The sequence below is a fragment of the Bidens hawaiensis genome, unplaced genomic scaffold, assembly GCF_021521415.1.
Source record: "Bidens hawaiensis isolate Kalapana, Puna unplaced genomic scaffold, B.hawaiensis_p1.1 tig00004269_1, whole genome shotgun sequence".
NCBI lineage: Eukaryota > Viridiplantae > Streptophyta > Magnoliopsida > Asterales > Asteraceae > Bidens > Bidens hawaiensis.
The window spans coordinates 828565-845157 of record NW_027491256.1 but is presented as its reverse complement, the minus strand read 5'-3'; positions in this window follow the sequence as shown (position 1 = coordinate 845157).

Genomic DNA, 16593 nt, shown 5'->3' with positions numbered 1-16593 from the left:
AAAGTTTTGTGTTATGGTATCAAAGAAAAGAATTAATGTTTTGTAACAAATGATTGATGTTTTATATTCCGCGAAAAGTTTTAATAAACTCTGATTTGAAGAACTGTGTTTATGAGTAAATCCGACCCTAAAGTAGGGTCACCGGGTTCGGGGCCTTACAAAGCGAGTGACAAAAGTGTCCATTCGGAAGACTTTTGACACACGGTTTAAAGATATATTTTCGGGCTGATTTATTCCAAGTTTAAGGACTTAAAATAAAATGTTTAACTTAAAACCTTCTTTTTATAAAAATCGATATTTTCAGTTTTGTAGTTTCAGTTTTATATTTTCCATAATTTACGGTTTAACTCGTTATTCTTTAGTTCCAAGAATACCCTTTTTAACAAAAACTCACTTTTGGTCATCATACATGTTAAGACCTGTTATGATGCATAAAAATAAGTTGCTTTATTATTTCATGGGTTTTAAAAGATGTTCATTGCTGCATTTTCACTAGCGGGCCCAATTTTGGGTCGTTTAGGTTGTAATTTCGGTTTTAATAGCAATGTTTAATGACATATAGTTTCGGTTAGATTATACATACTCAAAATATTATATTTATTGCTGCAAAAGATTTCTTATTATTACTTGGGCTGTATGGCTTGCTTCTTAGTTAATCGAGTCACTAAAGTGTCGGTTTGCATGGTTTTTATTACTCGGTTTAGTAAAATTAGTCGGCACTTGTTTTTCCCAGGTCTAAGTGCTTAAATAATGCGTTTTACTTCTGGAAATCACACTAATATTCCAGAAGTTATTATGGCCATTATTTGTTCAGTTAGCAAACTAGTTTGCACTTAAACGAGTTATTGAATGGTCCATTAATTGGCCACGTTTTTTGGGCTTCTCTCGTTATGATTTTTATGGGTTCAACCCGGTTATATAATCTGCATGTTCTGGAAATATTTATAAAGTTAAATGGTTTGGTTCACAGCCCCTTAGTTTTGTTTTATAAAATGAGTTTTCGGTTTAATAGTTGCAGCTGTTAATTTCGTGGTTATGTTATACCCGATTTTAACATGTATTTCATTATAGTTTTAGGTTACATATTAATATGTTTTATTATGGTTTACAATTTTTGGTTCACCCGGGTTTAACACGGCTGCAAATCTTAGAATCAACACAGAAACACATCATATACGGGCTGCCATACCTCGAACTCTTTAGGGTTTCACGAGTAGGATTGAACTCAAGTTCTTGAACTGATCCATGACAAAACAGATTGCTTTGGGCTGTGAGTTGGTTATCGGTTTATTAGAACAACAAAGGAAGACAGTAGATATGGATAAAACAATATTAGATTAGGTGATTACCCGAGTTTCTTGGTGTTCCTCGGGCTGGTTCGTGAGTGCAGAGAAAGGTTTAGGGCTGCTGTTTGTTACCAAAATATTATTAGTAGGAGAATTTCAATAGAATGGAAAAGTAATTGGATGGAACAATAACACCACCACAACAACAAATTGCCCGGTTTTCTTCTTATTCTTGGGCTGGGTCGATCCTTCAAGCTGAGAGAATAGTGAGTTGTAGCTTGTTTGCAAATATGAAGAATGATAATCTTTATTATGGAAATGGGGGTAAGAGATGAAAGTAATCAGAGGTTTCTTGGAGGAATGGACATGCAATTGATTTGGTTGGAGGACAGACTGATTGTACAGGAATGGGGTATGGGTGGTGGTTCGATGGATTCAATTGGGGAGTAGAGATTTTGATCAGATTATTTGAAGATTTGCAAGATATAACATTATCTTGTGTTATTATTAGTATTTTGTTATTTCTATAAGTTTCATCAACTATTTTATATAGACTAGATAAGAGAACCGGATGTCATATAAAAACATAGGCTTATGAAATTTAGATAATATCTAGCGTGTCACAAATCTTGTTTATCGGTTCCCGTTTCGTTTGCCTAAGTGGCCGGATGGTATTAAAACGGGTCGTTGGATATTTGGATTATATATTTTGGATACCCGGTACATTTAAGTATCTATGAAAAGATTCGAAAATTTTTTGGAGTTACGGGTTCGGGTTTGTTTGGGTTAAATGAATCTCGGTTTCGCTTCGTTTGATTAATTCGGTCAGAGACCATCGGCATACGATCACTTCCACTATTCGACTAACATTTCACTCGTTATCTAATAATAAGTTTTCTCTTTTAAAAAAAAAATTAGCCCTATTTTTGGGATTGTTACAAAAATATATAAGAATTATGAAATAAAAATAAATAATAGATTAACTAATAGAATACTGGATTTAAAAGTAAAAGGTGAATAAAAATAAATACAAATGCTAGTTTGGAGAAAATAACTTAATTTTTGATTGATTATGACAATAGAGGATTTCAAGACATTGATGTTGTCATTTCAAATCTCAAATCTCAAGTCCAACCAGGTTTTCATCTCACTACGTGTGACGCTAGAAAGTTTTTCTCTTGTGGTGGTACAATGTCTGTGAAGTGACAGCCCGTTGTATGGTTTTTCGGAGGAATGCTCAAGCCCAAACTCTGAAGCCAACGTGAGCTCGGTTAAGACAACATAGTCTAGCCGGAGTGTGGCAAATCTTCAAATTTGGAGAGTGCGGTAGCCTAACACACACAAAATTCGTCGTTCCGAAAAGACAACAGAGTCACATCAAAAAAAAAAACTCTGAAGTCCAAAGGAGCGGACTTGAGGTGGCGGACTAATTACCGTTGTGAAGGGTGAGATCTGGGAATGCAAATGAGCTACAGATGGGCGTGTGGCTCACTCTCTATCACACACACATCTATTTTATATTATAAAATTTTTAATAGAGTTTGTAAAGTGTAACACCCCGTCTAAAGCGGAATACGCCCGAGTGTAACGTACAGATTGTTCAAAACACATGTGACACTATTAAGTGACAATATTATCATTATTTCATTGATGATAACAAGTTTGTTTTTCCAAATAAGAAAGTTACAATGAAATGAAACATATCAAACACTTTATTAATAATCCTAAGTCTAGTGTCGTCTCTTGTTTCATCCTCTAATAAGTATACATGTAACATATGTATAAAATAATGTCACATAACTTAATAGTTGGTGAGTTCACACAATTTGATATAATACATAAAAACCATACAATTCGATGAAAACTTGTTAAAAGCAAATAAGATCCTTTCCCGATGGTAACAAACAACGTACTCGGATTTTGAGGCCATTTTCCACTCATAAAAACAAGGTCCTGAGTGCAGGGGGCGACAGCATATGATCATACTTTCTTGAAGAAATCCATGTGCAAGTAATTTTGAGCAAGTAACAAGTAAACACACAAGTCTATGTAACGAATTTTAGTTTGTAAATAATAAATAACGAAATTGTAATGTTGATAGGATATATATGCTACCCCCAAAAGTAGTAAAAGAATAAAAAGGAGGTGTGAGAAACTCATTTTTCATATTGGAGACAACTTGAAACAAATAACCGAAAGCGAGTTAACAAACGAAGCAATTGAATCTCACGAAACTATAAATAATAACGAAGATACAAAAAAATCGAGGACTAGTAACCAGAATTATAAAATTAATTAACTTATGGTAAATAGGGACTTGGGGATTTTTAATGAGTTTAACAAAAATGAATAAATTTAATATAAATCATTTGATGTTTATTAGTTGAAGAATTATTTGTAAACAAATAATTATAACTTATTAATATAAGATTAAATAATAATATTAATAACAATTTATGATTAAACATTTGTTTCCAAGTAACTTAATTAATTAATTAATTCTCATAAATAGTAGTTATGTTGAAATAAATAAACAATAATTAATTTACTCAATTATTAATTCAAAGATATGAAGTATGTTATATCTATTGTAAAATATTTTAAATAAAACAAATTTTTATAAATAATCTTATTTAAAGAAAGTTTATAAGTTATGATGATCAACGAATCATAAGATTTAGATAAATATATATTCATGTTTGTTCTTGCAAAATAACTAGGCTTGATTCAAGATTTAGAAAAATCAAAGTGTTCATCTTGGATATCCATGATCATAATGATTCCTAAAACCAAAATATAATATTTTTATGATAAAAGTAACATGATCATGAAGAACAACTTATGAACAAGTATGAACATTCAAGATAAATATCAAAAAAATAGCTATAAGATGGATGAAATGGTAAAAACTTACTTGTTAGTGCTCTTAAGCTTAAGAAAATAATGTATTAAGGTGTGAAAATAATGGAAGATTTGTCCTCCTTTTATAGTGAAAATATAGAGCTGTTATGTCTTATGGAATTAAAAAAATTAAATCATGTTTAATATAATTAAAACACAAATTAAAAATAATTTGATGGGTCATTCAAAAGGTTTAACTATTTTAATAAACTTTATGTAATTAAAACATATATTAGTTTTTTTATTAGTTAAGTAACATAATAATAATAATAATAATAATAATAATAATAATAATAATAATAATAATAAAAGTAGTAGTAGTTCAATAATAATTCTAGTAAATTGCATGTGACATGTACATAAATATTTGATCTTGATTATGAATGTTTAAATGAGTATGTAATATTACAAAGGTGGTGAAATGTATAATTGCATAGAAATGATCACATAAAATACATTAATGAAAACTAAGATTACTTAATAATATTGTAAAAATATATAAATTTAAATAGAAACAAAACCGAAAATTTAAAATGGGTCGAGTTTTTGGGTTTGAAAAGTAACGAATGTTATAGGACTTACTACTTTTAGAAATTTCGTCCCGAAATTAGAATAAAAATAAAAATAAAAATTAAAAGAGAACAACTAATAAACGGAGTTGTTGGAAATTTTAGCAATTTTATACATGCACAATTAAAATAAAATAACGTAGATTTTTGAATGTCCTGAAAGAACGCCACAAATAGGAAATATGACAAGGACACTTATATATAGGATGTACCAGCGGCATATCGACCATGCCCTTATCATATTGTATTTGCCCTGTTCTCCAAAAATCATTTCAAGTTCCGAGTTATTTCACACAACCGTACTTATTATATTTTCCATGCGAGGGCTTTGATAATTACGTGTCAACTCGTAATTACCTCTATCGTCGGATGGTCCATATAACTTCCTTTATTGTGTGGTTTTAAGACATAGACCTTAGATAAAAAAAATATTCTCATATAGAACTTTAAAAAAAAATAATGAATTAAAAAGGGTAAAAACATTACAAAACACATTAATATACCGTTCAGGCCAAGGACAACGTTAAAATACTATGTCGAGTAAGTAGAATCATTGTGTCTAAACCAAGTGAACGACGTTGAAAACGAAATAAACGAGGTAATGAAATTAAAGAACGAAACATTTAGAATTATAACCATCGTAACATGTAATTGAAATACTGGGATCGATAATAACGTGGTAGGTAAACGTAGCATTTAACCAACGAAATATGAACATGTAAATTTGATAACGCATTGGGTTCGAGAATAGATTAGATATACGAAACTGTTATATATCAAAATATCAAAAAGTTTAACGAATGTAAATCTCTGAATAATATTCAACGTAACTAGCAGCAACATTGAGATGAATAAACAATTACATCCTACGAACATGTAAATTTATAATAAAGTGAAATGGGTGAACGAAATTTTAATATCAAAATCACATAGGTCTATAAAAAGAAAATTTCCAATAATAACCTTGAGTTTATCAAAGTAAACAATTGAATTTTTTTTTGAAAGCAAAATAATGCATTTGTCTCAGATTGATGAAATCACGAACAAACAAATGGTTCAAATAAAACATTGCGTGGAAGAGAAGTAAACGAATAATCCAAAACGATTTGTGTGATAAATAACATAACATAAACTCAACATGTACATGAGACACAATTCCGGTTCAAAGTAAACGAATTTATTAAGAGAGAGTCGGTCACAAATATTCAAATGTCAAAATATCATGAAAACACGGTTTCTATTAGGTAGCTATGTACACATAAATGTTCATAGTCTCAATTTTCACTTAATGGGTATTTTTAAGAAAAAAATGGGTCATAAACCACGAGATTTGAAATAACAACGTAACCCAATTTAACAAAGCGAATAAGTATGATGTACGAATTTACGTTTCGTAAAAATACAAACGAATATGGATCCAAAATCAATGGACAATCAAAATAAACTACATAAACAATATTCTAAAGTAGTGGATGTAAAAGTCACTTTGGCTAAGTTCGAAACATACGTGAAAGAGAAAAATAAAGAAAAGTAATGTAGCTGGCGACGCTTGTCTTCTCGAATATAGGTTTGTTTGTGGCATAAAGGTTGCCGTGGAAGGTGGTGCCATGATTTCATAGCCGAAACTCATTGGCGTTAACGAAGGGGAAAGAAGGGAAGGGATATATCACATCCGTTGTAAATCGTGGTGTTTTATATCTCATGGTGAAATAAGACTATTCTATTTTAGTCAGGCAAAACGTTTTTAACTAGCGCTAAAACTTGAGATTATTATGAAATCCTTAACGTAAAAATAAATGTTTTCTTTTGGCCATCGGCCTAGGAAAAAGATTGTCAGATAACCTGACTTGTTGAATGAAATATAGCCTCAAAAGGGATTATGATTTGTTTGAAACAAAAAGTTTACTTTAAATACGGTTTGAAATAATAATTACATTATTATTAGAGGTGACGATAATACTAGTAATAATAATATTACTAATCATAAAAATAAAAATATTATTGAATGAAAAAAATAGTTTCAAAAGGGCTCAAAACTTGTTTGAAGCAAATATTTTACTTTAAATATTATTATATAATAGTAGTGATGATGATACTTGTAATAATAATATTACTAATATCTATAATAATAAAAATATTAACAATAATAATAATAACAATTCTAATAATAACCTTATTGATAATTACCATAATAATAATAATGATGATGACGGTGATGGTAATAATAAAAATAGTAGTAGTAATATTATGGTAATATTAATAAATTTAATAATAATAATAATAGAGGTAATAATTTTTTTTAAAGAAAATCCATTTGACTAAAGATTAAAATAACTAGGATTTGGGATTAGGCGCGAGGTGTTAGTAAAAGAAATAAAATGTAGAAAAGTATGCAAAAGAAAATATAGACGAGTTTGATGAGTTTTGTAAAAATCTAAGTATTGAAACCGAAAAATCATATAAGGTCGACAAAGGATGCGGGGTTAGGATATTGCATGGCGGAAACAAGTTAGGCCTTTCAAAGTATGGCGAGTGTGCTAAGGTCACCAAAATGTTAGTAGGCTTGAAGCATGGGGTTAAACACGTGATTGAGACAAATGGTTATGTACAGGTCTTGCAGATGGGTGAGTGGTGTTGAGTTTGGGTAGGTTTTAGTAATAAGTGGTAATTGAATCTACCACAGATTGAAGTATATCAACGTTTCGGGGAAGTAAAGTGGTGGAATTTACACATACTGTACAAAGGGTGTGTTTCAGCGTGAGGTCTTTCGGTTGGGTTTAGTTTGCGTTTCCAAGAATGGTGTTGGGTTTGAATTTGAATTAACTATAGCGATGAAGGTAGGTGCGGTCAAACGTGGGGTGATCGGGATCGCGGAGGCCATTTACTTAATAACTTGGATTGTCATTTTGCGGGTTGAGCGCGAGAACTTGGAAAACGAGAAGGCATGATACGAAACGTGAAGAATTCGCGTGACTTGAGACGTAAGTATGAAAACGACTAATAGATACAAGTAAAGAAAAGAAAAAATCGCATGAAACAAATTTGAAATCGAAAATGGAATTTCCATAAAACGTCATGAGTTTTCACCTTTCAATAAATGATAACCTCATAAATTATTGAATAATTATATAGAAAAAAATATTAAACTTACAATAAATAATGAAATCGAATGTTCATAAACCACCATGACTTTTTAAATTTTCACTTCTAAAACATAAGGGTAAATAAATATGGAAATAAGGTAATCAAATTGAAATTCGACCATTCATGTATCAGCCTAACTTTTTGAATTTTCAATTCTATAACATAATAGTAAAATAACAAAGAAATCGTTTGAAATTCAGTTATTACTTTGCAAACTTTTAAAAGTTTAAGCCATAAATGAGCGTATAAATAAAGAAAACGTGTCATAATTTTTTTTTAAAACTTAACCATTTTCGTATGAAAATGCGTAATTAAATCGAACCGAAAGCTGGGTATTCGTGTACAGACTTCCAGTTAAAACATTGTAAAACATAGAGGCGTGCAACCATATTCTTTTCACAAAGAGAACATGGTCGTGTTTGAAAACTTAAAGTTGTGATTCATATGGCGTTGAAAGTGGTATGCTTTGGCTTAATAGAGTTCATGCTCTTTCCTAACTCTCCAGGTAAGTAATCGGGTCCCGCGTCTGATTGGGATTTATACGCATTTCTTATCCTTAGGTTTCAATAACCTTGGTGTCAAGAGTTTCGGAAAACAGGCACGTCCCCCTTACAGTTACTACATACCCGCCATAAAGAACCATCTTTAAGAAGAATAAATATCGGAAAACCACAATGAAAATAAATAATTGAAAATGTTGGAAAAATCTTTGTTTTTAGGCATAAGCCTTGGACTTGTGTGTGCTTGTGTAATTGAAGTACTTGAATCATCAGTATAATAGTATTTGCGTACATGAGGCATAAACAAATTAATAATAACCAAATAATGTGCATTGAACAATCAAATTAGGCTCACATAATTTCTAAACATGCAACCTAAACAATTAAGCAAATAAACTATAACCAACTAGAACACTACGTATAATGTCCTATCTTATAGTCACGGCTCTGATACCAATCTTTAACACCCCGGCTAAAGTGGAATACGCCCGAGTGTGACGTACAGATTGCTCAAAAGACATGTGACACTATTAATTGACAATATTATCATTAATTTATTTAAACAACAAGTACACAATTTTGGAAGTAAGAGAAATACAAATAAATACACATTTAAGCAATTTGTCCATTTAAGTTGAATAACCTAAGTACTAATGTCTTCGTCATTTCAGTGTTCTTTAAATAAGGTACCTGTAGCATATATATATAAAATAATGTCAACTAAATGAATAGTTGGTGAGTTCACACAAGTTTTGATATAAACACATAAAATCTACAATTCCATGAACAAGCGTAAATGAGCAAGTAAGGTCATTTCCAACTAGGATTGTGCACCAACGTACTCGGATAATAGCGCAAGTAAGTGTCTTTTCCGTTGGTAATAACCAACGTACTCGGATCGGGGGTCCCTATTCCACTCATAACATCGAGGTCCTGAGTGCATAGGGGGGGCGTATGATCATACTTAATGAGGAAACCATGAGCACGTAATCTTTGAGCAAGTAAGCAAATAAACACACAAGTCCATGTAACGAATTGTAGTTTGTAAATAATGAATAACGAAATTGTAATGTTGATAGGATATATATGCTACCCCCAAAAGTAGTAAAAGAATAGAAAGGGGGTGTGAGAAACTCACCTTTGATATTGGAGACAACTTGAAACAAATAACCGAAAGCGAGTTAACAAACGAAGCAATTGAATCTCACGAAACTATAAATAATAACGAAGATACAAAAAAATCAAGGACTAATAACCAGAATTATAAAGTTAATTAACTTATGGTAAATGGGGACTTGGGGATTTTTAATGAGTTTAATAAAAATGAATAAATTTAATATAAATCATTTGATGTTTATTAGTTGAATAATGATTTGTAGACAAATAATTATAACTTATTAATATAAGATTAAATAATAATATTAACAACAATTTATGATTAAACATTTGTTTCCAAGTAACATAATTAATTAATTAATTCTCATAAATAGTAGTTATGTTGAAATAAAATAAACAATAATTAATTTACTCAATTATTAATTCAAAGATATGAAGTATGTTATATCTATTGTAAAATATTTTAAATAAAATAAATTTTTATAAATAATCTTATTTAAAGAAAGTTTATAAGTTATGATGATCAACGAATCATAAGATTTAGATAAATATATATTCATGTTTGTTCTTGCAAAATAACTAGGCTTGATCCAAGATTTAGAAAAATCAAAGTGTTCATCTTGGATATCCATGATCATAATGATTCTTAAAACCAAAATATAATATTTTTTATGATAAAAGTAACATGATCATGAAGAACAACTTATGAACAAGTATGAACATTCAAGATAAATATCAAAACAATAGCTATAAGATGGATGAAATGGTAAAAACTTACTTGTTAGTGCTCTTAAGCTTAAGAAAATAATGTATTGAGGTGTGAAAATAATGGAAGATTTGTCCTCCTTTTATAGTGAAAATATAGAGTTGTTATGTCTTATGGAATTAAAAAAATTAAATCATGTTTAATATAATTAAAACACAAGTTAAAAATAGTTTAATGGGTCAATCAAAAGGTTTAACTATTTTAATAAACTTTATATAATTAAAACATATATTAGTTTTTTTATTAGTTAAGTAACATAATATGAAAAGATAATAATAATAATAATAATAATAATAATAATAATAATAATAATAAAAGTAGTAGTAGTTCAATAATAATTCTAGTAAATTGCATGGGACATGTACATAAATATTTGATTTTGATTATGAATGTTTTAAATGAGTATGTAATACTACAAAGGTGGTGAAATGTATAATTGCATTGAAATGATCACATAAAATACATTAATGAAAATTGAGATTAATTAATAATATTATAAATATATATAAATTTAAATAGAAACAAAACCGAAAATTTAAAATGGGTCGAGTTTTTGGGTTTGAAAAGTAACGAATGTTACAAATTGTCAGATCAAGAAACCACCCTGTACGGTAATTTAAAACACTATTTTATGGCTAAAAACGACTTAAAACGAACTTCAAGGACTAAACTCGCCAAAGAACCAAAGCTGGAGACCAACTCCCCCTCCGCATGGGCGCTGTGCCGCGCGATCATGAAGGGAGATTGTAAGGCCCCGTTACCGGTGCCTCACATTTGGACGTTGGATTTACTCATCAACATAGTTCTAATAATCAGAGTTAATAAAAAACATTCGCGGAATATAAAAACTTTCAATAAAACATACATATTTATCCATAACTTGTCTTAATAAACTTATGTCTTTAGAACATAACTAATAAACGTCTTTGGGTCTTCCGATGCCAGCCTCTTATTCAATGCCAAGTGTTCCCCTCAAGCGAGCTACCTCATCCTTCTCACCTGCGTGCCTACTAAAAGTCAGCTACGCTGAGTGAGTTCTAGTTAATCATACCACATACAATTCATTCACACTTACATACTTTCATATATACTTTCATACTTTCATTCATACTTTCATACTTACTTACATTCATATCTTACGTTATAAATAGCATTATGCCCTACATTCCTCGAGTATTATTAGGGCTCGGTACCCTCCTTCCTCGGGTATTATTAGGGCCCGGTTCCCTCTTGCCTCGAATATTAGTAGGGTTCGGTTCCCTAGTTCTCGAATATTAGTAGGGTTCGATTCCCTCATTCCTTGAGTATTATTAGGGCTCGGTACCCTCTTCGTAACCATACAACCATACATCATACCTCGAGTATTATTAGGGCCCGGTTCCCTCTATGTTACCATACAACCATACATCATACCTCGAGTATTATTAGGGCCCGGTTCCCTCTTCGTTACCATACAACCATACATCATACCTCGAGTATTATTAGGGTCCGGTTCCCTATTCGTTATCATAAATTAACCTTCTTTTATTTACTATATAACAGTCATACATATAAGCATACATATCATACTTTCATTATACGTAACATTTCGGCTTGTCAGTACGTGCAATATCCGAAGATCGTTCACGTACCGATGAGCCATCATTCATAACTTTCACATAATCACATAAGGCATACGCTTATCACTTAGGATAAGTGTATTAACATTCACATCGAGTATGCACACAGCCCCGAAAACATAACACGGAAATGAGGCTAGAAACTCACCTGGATCCTGTTGCGTTCGCCGTTAATAGTTATCCCCTTCTTTAGTTGAGCACGGCTAACTGTTAAATATATTTATTTTGTTAATTAACCTTCTACTAGATTAAGTTGGCGTTATAGTTAACCAAAGCATTCCTACGTTGGGCTTGTTATTTATTTTAAGATATTGGGCTTGACCATGTGGGCTGAGCTAAGTCAGGCCCAACGGCCCATTACAGTATCTGGATCAGCCAAGAACATTTGGCAAGGATCCTACATTGACCGAGATCCAAGTTTGACCGAGATCACTAGCTGACCGAGAACACAAAGTAGCCGAGAACACATGTTCTTGACCGAGAACACGTGGTCACCGAGAACCTTCCTGACCGAGAACTCCAAGGCAGAGAACTCGTGGCCGAGAACTCTTGTTGACTGCATGTTTGACCAAGGATTCTCAAATTTGGCCGAAAACCCCAGCTCAGTTCATTTTCTATATTATGTTCCCACCTTGCCCAGTTAACTTGTTCAATGGTTCAAATCCTGAACTTTTAACCCTTTACTAACATCATTCATAACCCTTTTACACTTCTTACTATCAAAGCTTCAAGATCTATCCCGTTTTAGGCATAAAGCTTAGACCTTTATAGCTTTAAAACGTTATAGGCTAGATCTAGGGTTTCCTTTAAGAACCGTTTATACCCATGAGTCCATTTTAATCATCAAGTTTGCATTTTTATGGTATAGCTATACTCGATTTACTATCCTACTAAGTTTCATGCAGAACCGACTTCGTTTACCCATCCTTTTCACAAACCGAACACTACTCGTTTTACCCGGAACGAACCAACTAACCCTTTTATTATCAAGTTCATTACTTTATCAATAATCATGACCCTATCTATCATCATACCGATTTTCATGTAAATCCGTTCATAAAAATTAAGCCTTTTTAACAAAAACGTACCTTTGAGGTTTTTGTATGAAATCACTCGAGATGCTCAAAACCATATCAAACAAACTCCGATTTGAGTGATTCAAGCGGCCACGGAACCATCTCGTCCTGATCTATAAACCCATTAGCTCACCTTCGCCGGAAACCACCGCTACAATCTCCGGAACAGCTGAACAGTTGCCGGAATCTTCACTTTTGAGCTGCTATGGTTTTTCTGATACAAATCGGACTTCCCGACCTCTGATCGAAGATCTAATCGGTGGAAAACTTCATTTACATACCATGAAAACTCAGTTAAATTTGAGACCGATCCGACGGCTAGATCTCCGGGAATCTTTGTGTCTTTGTGGGTGGTTTTCTCAAAAACGGGAATTGGGTTAAGTGTGTGTTTTGATGGTGTAGGCTATGGTGTGGAGATGTATGAAAATGGAAACGATTAGGGTTTTAAGGGGTATTTATACTCCCTTAAGCCCATGGACCTTAAGCCCATCTTTCATTTTTGGTCCATAATTAATTACATCTAATTAGTCTACTTATCCTTCAATCTTTATTATTTTACTATTTTTCTATTAACTCAAGTAAACTTTTCCATGTTAAATAAAAATATATTAATTATTTATTCTTAGAATTTTCGGGATGTTACAGAGATATGGTCGAGGTGGCAGCCATGTACCTGCAGATGCATCAGCTCATTTATGGTTGTATTACACCTTGTTTGACCCTCTAAATCAATCAAAATGCATGCAAATTCCTTTATAGTGACATTATGGATAACCCTTACTTTTTCACCTATAAAAACAAGGCCGATACACCCATTTTAAGCTGCTATTTCTCATCAAACACTCCTCATCTAAGTTCTAAGATTCATCTTTTAAACTCTTGATAGTTTGACTTCTCAAAGTCAAATTGAAGCTAATCTTAAATTCTAACTAATTCTTGGTAATTAAAGACTGTTTAAAATTATATTCCCCTTGTTTCCTTGGCTCTCTCTTCTCCGACCATGGTCGGATTAGGTGTTATTGCTATTAGAAGGCAAGGCTACATGGAGGGCTATTATAATCATTGTTAACACTTTAATTCGCTTAAACTTATTAATATTGTTTAGTTTCAAATTATTTTAGTTTCCAAATAATTTTAATAATTCAATGGTATTTGGGTATGTGGTAACCATCCTCGGTTTCATTCCGAGTCAAGGACCGAACCAAAACAGAACTTTCGTTTAAATACTTTATTATTAACATGTTGTATGTAAGACTTTAGTATTATAATTTCTAAGTTTATTTTAATAGTTCAATGATATTGGGTATGTGGTAACCATCCTCGGTCTCATTCCGATTAAAGGACCAAACCGAAACCGAACTCTCGTTTAACTCTTTATTTAATTGTTTTAAAACAAGTTGTATGTAAGATTTAAGTGTTTAAGTTCCTTTATTTACATTTTTGTACTTGTCACTATAATATGGATTTGTTGGACCCAAACTTGGTCACATATCGAGTCTTGAACCAACCAAACCAAACAAACCGAACTAAACCGAGTTCACTCGCTTAAAACAAACTAGTTGTGTTTCGGGCCATAGAATATCACATTTTCTTTTTAAGGTCTTTTACAAAATAATTATAAATGTTTTGTTAAAGTACTTGGTATGTGTCACATCCCGGTTTAGGGCCTAGGCGTGTGACCACAAGTTGGTACATGTTTTGTAAATACATCAGATTTGCGGGTTATTTTAGCGGAAGACTTTGGTTGAATAAAATATTAATTTATTTGAAAACTTCTCGGATATTAAATACCCGGTGTTTGATTTATAAAGCTTGTTGAAATACCGTTTGCAATATTTTAATAATTAAAAACTGAGCCATCATTACCTTGCGAGCATCTAACTCCATGAATGTCTTGCTACTTGTACTAATCTGTATTCCCTGAAATGCGGGGAAAAATACGTCAGCTATATGCTGGTGAACACGTATAACTCTATAAAACATTTGAATGACGATTATAATACAAATATAGTTTTCTCGACAAACTCAGCGGAAGCATTACTACTTCTGGTATATGTACCACTACCCTACACACACAACGGTATTCTCCGAGCCACACGGCCCTGAATAGAGAACTGGTCATGACCGTTTAGCCCTTACGACCTACCTGGCCATTGACTGATTGATTGGGCTTAACAGTTATGTTTGGATCCATACACATGCGTATTCGGTCTGAGTTGATTTTATTTTCTACTTTGTATTATAACGTTTTTAGAGATTACTTGATCTCATGTAGACATTTGATTGACTCGTTAAGACAAACACCCGTTCGTCTCATTGAGTATAAATATGTTTTGACTGATTGTAAAGGTTTGAACGTATTCACCTGTGATTGTCTGTTCTGAATGATATGGTGATTTCGTTTGAAACCTTGACTGTGAATGAATGATTGATTGATTGATTGACCTATAATAAAATAGGTATATAAATATCCGGATCGTCTCTTGATCCGGCTATAGACCTTTAGTCTGGTTTAAATAGCTTTAAACCTTGATTGATCATTTGTGTGAATAAAATATTTAGACCCGTAGTCTTTCTGTTTATTTACCAAATCATTTGATGAGTTTCTTCTTCATGAAGAAACAACTATAATCTGTTTCTTCTTCAATAAGAAACATTCATTGATTGTTATGCATGTAAAATCTTATGTTTCTTACACATGAAGAAACAATGTTTTAACTATATTCTTTGTATACGAATGCTATGTTTCTTAATCGTGAAGAAACTATATTATCTTATGAATGTAAAACGGATGTTTCTTAATTGTAAAGAAACACTAGTATAATCATTTGTATGTTTAAAGCTTATGTAAACATATTTATGATCAAGGTTTGGGCTATACCCCTGACTATGGTCCAAGCCATATAATATAATAATAAAATAATGACTTAGGTAGAACCCCTACCTTACCGGGGTATTCGGAGTTTGATTACTAAGATTGATTGAGCAGCACTTCTACTTTCTAATTCATACTAGAGCTTAGACTGTCGGAACCTTAGAGCTTGGCACGAACTTCAAGGTTGGCACGCAAAACGAGGCGGCATATGTTGTTCGTTGTGTCGTGCACGTATTTCGAGATATAATGTCGAGTTATTTTGGGTGGCACGCACTTCGAGGTATCGTCGGTGTATGGCACGGATTACGAGGTGACGATTATCGGGTCGGCACGGAAACCGAGGTAGTGAAAGAGTATAATTCTAGAGAGAGAGTGAAAAATGTGTGAGAAATGAATGAGCCGTAGCCCCCCCCCCCTTTATAGGCTGATTTTTGGATCCCATCGTGGTACGCGATGGGTCCTCTTCCTTGGACGTCGCGTACCGCAACGCCACCATTTCTGCATGGGCGCCACGTGGCCTGCCACGTGTCCTTCCCTGCTGCTTCGTGTCACCAGAGGGTGACATGTGTCCCTAAGTCATCACGGGTCATCGCGTACCGCGATGGCCGTGTTCTTGGACTCATCGCGTAGCGCGATGGGTCCCTATATACCATTTTTCATTTTCAGTCCCTTGTTTTTGATAGCTTGTCATTTCTAGGCCTAACTCCTATTGTCCAAAAATACTAAGGCTGCTCTAAAGCA